Consider the following 5,400-nt stretch of genomic DNA (forward strand, 5'->3'; position numbering starts at 1 on the left):
ACATTATTATGTTTTTTTTCTTTTACAATAAAAGCAGGCCACCAGGAAGTGTAGAAATATGAAAAATACTATTTATAATTGAGACAATAATCTCACTAAAAGGCCTGTTCAGTAGGTGTTTGCTGCTTCATGTTTACGATCGATATATTTGCCTGGTTGTTACGACAGTTTACTTTCCAAGGTCAAGAATGAACTTTGAACCTCAGCTCATTGATGCTTTAATGACATTTTTGTAGGTCTTTGTCTTTAATAATAGACTAATAAAACACTGATTTCCATAGCAACAATCAATAATAGCAGCAGCAAAAGTTACTACAGCACAAGGTCAAATCCAATCAAGGCTTCTTCTTTTACACAAATTCAAAATGAGCTGTAGATATTATAGATAATAAAAGCAGGAATACGATTTAAGAGTTAATTTTCTCTTTTGAATATGAATTAAGAAGACATCTCGATCAAAGTATGAAGTTCAGTTTACCGTGCCTCCAGGGCAGGGTCAGGTGGCTCAGGTGAGGTCCAGACACCCGTCCTCATCTCTGTCTGCTCCAGTTCTTCCATAGTGATCTGAACCTGGGGAAAAGAAAAAAAACAGCATTAAAGTCCGGCGCAAAATCATCCTATGGTCTTTTTCAGCACTTACATACATCAAATAAGCCATTGCGACATTTTTTCCGTGCAGCAACTATTGATGGAGAAATCTGGGAGAGTCGCTAACAGCCAGACGTGTCTAACACTGGTTAACTCAGGGCAACATGGTGAAGGCATTAAAAAGTATTTTTTAACCACTAATTCTGCTCAAAATAACACCGATCCTCTGCAGTAGCATGAGAAGAGTCCCTACACATAAAACGAAGCACCAACAATGTAGTTAGAGAACCCAGAGTTATGAAATACTTTTCTACTGGCCCCTGTACCAGCTCCTCTCATAGTAAAGTCCATTCAAGTCGATTACCAAAGTCAATCCAAAAGGAAGGAGCCCATTGGTGCTTCGTTTTATGTGTAGGGACTCTTCTCATGCTGCTGCAGAGGTTTGGTGTTATTTTGAGCAGAATTAGTGGTTAAAAAAGACGTTTGAATACCTTCACTGTTCTGCCCCGAGCTAATCACTGTTAGTCACGTCCGGCTGTTAGCGACTCTCCAGGATTTCTCCGTTAATAGTTGTTACATGAAAAAAAACTGCCTCGATGGCTTATTTGATGTATGTAAGTGCTGAAAAAGACATTGGGATGATGGAATTATAGAAATCAAACTGAGCACTAACCACTTTTTCACATCCGTGCTGTAGCTCTCATGCTTATTGCATTTCTTTGTAACATTATGAATCCGCCTTGGAGAACAACAATATAAATGTGGTATTCACAAGGTGAAATAAGAACAGATATGTTCTTTGCTTATGGTCTTTTTTTGTGACACGATAGTTTAAAGTTTGTGTTCTCAGGGTTTCAATCCACAGTTAGCTCCACTTGTTTGGTCATATTCACGTTATATCATTATAATATTTCATTATTGTTAATTGCTTCTGACAGCACCAGAAGTCGTCCCAAAATATTGTCACATATTGATGATTTTGCGTAAAGATCTCTAGGATTTCAGTCGGACATGTTTGATTTTCCACACGTTATTTTAGCCTATTTTTCTATAACTGTCTAACTGTCTTTGAACAGACATTTGGTCGACATTGTTAATAAAGAGATCTAGAAAAGCATTTCAACAGGCACCAGTGAAGAGAGACAGGGTTGTTTGCGGTGGTGGCTTGAGAAAAATGATGACGTAATGTTTCTCAGTGTTGATTGGCAGACTTTACGTGCCAAGGTAAACACACTACATTATGGAAATGTATTCACATCACTTTGGCTTATATACTGAACACACACACACACACATACACACACACACACACACATATACACACACGCACACACACACAGAGACACAGACACGCACACACACACAAACACACACAGAGACACAGACACAGACACAGACACAGACACACACACACACACACACACACACACACGCATACACAGATTCCTGCTGCAACAGGCTGGTGTTGTTAAGGTTGCTGCAGTGCCCCCAGAGACAATGAGGAGAGAGGGAAGGGAGACAAAGAGAGAATACTGAGGAAGATGAACTTGACCTTTATGATGTCTTGGTGAGGAGGGGTTGGGGGCATGTTGGTACTTATGAATCTATAATGAATGTCGTGTGTGTGTGTGTGTGTGTGTGTGTGTGTGTGTGTGTGTGTGTGGTTGTGTGTGTGTGTGTGTGTGTAAGTGAGAGAGTACTGTAGAGGTCTGAGCTGAAGAAAGGTCATCACACAGGGGGGCACTATTACACCTGGCGACATGTTCCTATCTGTCTGCCTGTCTGTCTATCTATCTATCTATCCATCTATCCATCTATCCATCTATCCATCTATCCATCTATCTATATATCTATATATCTATCTATCTGTCTATCTGTCTATCTGTCTGTCTGTCTAATTTTCTATCCATCCATGACTGACTATGGATGCCCGCTCTCTACATAGAATAGAATAAAATATAAATACTTTATTGATCCCACACTGCAATTTCCCAGCTTGGGATCAATAAATTATTTATATTCTGTCCTATTTAGAGAGCAGGGCGGCTGATGGCCGATATACGTATAATGATGATTAGTAAAAATAATAACAAATCAGACACAATCTTGCTGAATCTAAATGACCATTTATTATTTAACGCCGTTATTGTCTGCTTTGTCTCTGTTCAGGTGCAGACTTTAACTCGCAGCATAGTTTTGAAAACGCAACAAAAGTCCTTCTGTTCTTGTGTGGACGGCCCCTAAAAGGCTTCACAGTTACCCTTCCTTGCCGTCTCACAACCACAACAAATGACAAACCTGACAAATGTTTTACTCTGCGAGTGTGTGTCGAAGTTTGAGCCCTGTAAGCAAGTTTAGGTGGTTGAAGGCTTGTTACCACGTGGCGCTGACGTTGGCCCGTAGAATGGTGAATCTGACACAAGTGGGAGCGCTAACTTTGTTCTACGGAAAGCCACACTGACATGGCTGCTGTGATGCATATTATCTCAAAATGGCAATGACCAGTTATTCAGTCGATCACTATCTATCTGGGCGATGTATTAGAATATGCTTATCTCTTTTTTTTGCCAAGAGTTAAAAGAGAACGTTGATGCTTCTCATACAATCATCAGCATAGCTCAGTGTTAAGACTTGAAACTGAGACTCAGCTAGCCCGGCTCTGTCTGAACACAAGCAACAGAGTCCAGCACCTCTAAAGCTCAATAATTAAAACGTTAGATTTCGTTTAATCTGTACAAAAACGGCAAAGACGTCTCGTAATGTCAGGAGTTATGTGCGGGACTATTTTGTGTCCACTGGTTGCCTGGCAACCTCATAGGGACGAAAAGACTCCGATATATTTTATGGTTTTGGGGATAAAGTCATCGTGACATTAGGTAACACTTATTTCCCCCAAGTCAAATCAACTGTATCGCCTATTTCTGTAATATACAGTATGCCAGACATCCAGAGTAACTAAGAGTACGTTTCTCTCTGACCTGCGGTGCAAGTACAAAGGATAAGTAATAGATACAATAAATAAATTCTAAATTAGATGTACAATATGTGCAATATACAGGAAACTCAATAGATTGAAAATATACAATATAAAAGGACAAAGTGCAGAATAATACAACAGATGTAAATGTAGAAGGCACTTGAATTCCTGGTTTTATTTTAATGAGTAAACGCTCAAAGTATGATTACCCTCCTTCTGACTTAAGGCTGAACAGCGGTCACATTCAAAACTTTTATTTATATTCAGTAAGTTGTTCTCTATGCAGCATTACTGAAAATTTAAAGTCATGTGATACTATGTTTGTATATTTTAGGGTTAGGAAATTTGATATATTCACCATGAGACAATAGACAGTATATCTGTCAACCTCCAGAGACTGTGCCACACCGCTTATCTCTGGTTGTTTTGGCCACTGGCTTTTCTCACAGCAGACATTTTGACTTTGTCATAGTAGGAAAAAGCTCAGGTGTTACTGATAACGTTAACGATGAGGGTGTGAGCGACAAGGCAACAGGCACCAGAAGGCTGAAACGTCATCATTAATGTAATTATTTCCACCTGTGCTTTTCGTCAAAATATCTGTTTTGAAAATGTGACAATGTTGAAGATGAATGTACATCTTGGATTTTTAAATGTTTTTTTAAACAATGTAAATAATGCATTACCTTGATTATTAACTGAATGTCCATTGAATGTATAATATCACAACAAATGAATGGATGTTGGCATATAAAATCCTAATCCCCCGCAGCTATAGTCGTCTTAAACAATAGGCCTAGATGAACACATCATTGTATGTTGTTACACATCATGAACACATCATTGTATGCTGTTGTCTGGTGCGTACAGCGCTGTTGAAAGGAATTTCCCCTTTTGGGATAATAAAGTCTAAAATGATGTACAGCCTAGTAATGGAATGGTAAATGGACTTGTACTTATATAGCGCCTTTCTAGTCTTCTGACTACTCAAGGCGCTTTCACAGTGTTTGTCACATTCACCCATTCACACTGACATTCACACTGATGGCAGTGGACATCTACACACCATCTAATCTAATGTAACCATTCACACCACATTTACACACCCATGCGCAGCACGGGGAGCAATTCGGGGATCAGTGTCTTGCCCTTGCCCTTCGACATGTGGACCGGGGGAGGTGGGGATTGAACCGCCAATCTCTCGAATGGAGGATGACCCACTCTTCCACTGAGCCACAGTCATCCATAGTGAGCCCCATTCGCCCATAGTAGTAGTAGAAGACCGTATCTATAGCAGCCATTCTTCACTAAGTTATAAGTTATACTTAGTGTTTCTTTTCACTTTGTGTAGCTTGTGACAGAGTCTAGGAGACTGACTGTCTTGGCTAATACGTATGTGTAGCAGAAAACGAAAATCAAGCAGTACAATGCAACTGCTACTGATTAATTACAGTATAATGTCAATGCTACATGAACCATCTATATCATCGACCGATGAGCCTCGCTGGCTGGTTTGAACTATTTGCGCAGTCTCAATAAAAAGACAAAGAGCCCCGTGAATCACTCTCTTAATATTGTCAAGTATGTGATGAACACAACCATTTCCAGTGAAGATAAAAGTGGATTATATTTTCTTAAATTGAGGCAGCCCCCTTAGACTACTGAGAGGGAGCTTTTAGTCCGTGTGTTGGTCGAGCTCAGGGGTCCCTTTGTTCCAGCTGCCACAGCAGATTTGGGCGTCTGTACGGAGGCCTGTCAGAAACAGGCTTATCTCTTGGGGGCCTCCCAGCACAAAGACCCATTTAGATGCTCACACAGAGTGAAATCTTCATTAT

Source organism: Echiichthys vipera (assembly GCF_963691815.1).
Source record: "Echiichthys vipera genome assembly, chromosome: 2".
In the NCBI taxonomy this organism is placed as follows: domain Eukaryota; kingdom Metazoa; phylum Chordata; class Actinopteri; order Perciformes; family Trachinidae; genus Echiichthys; species Echiichthys vipera.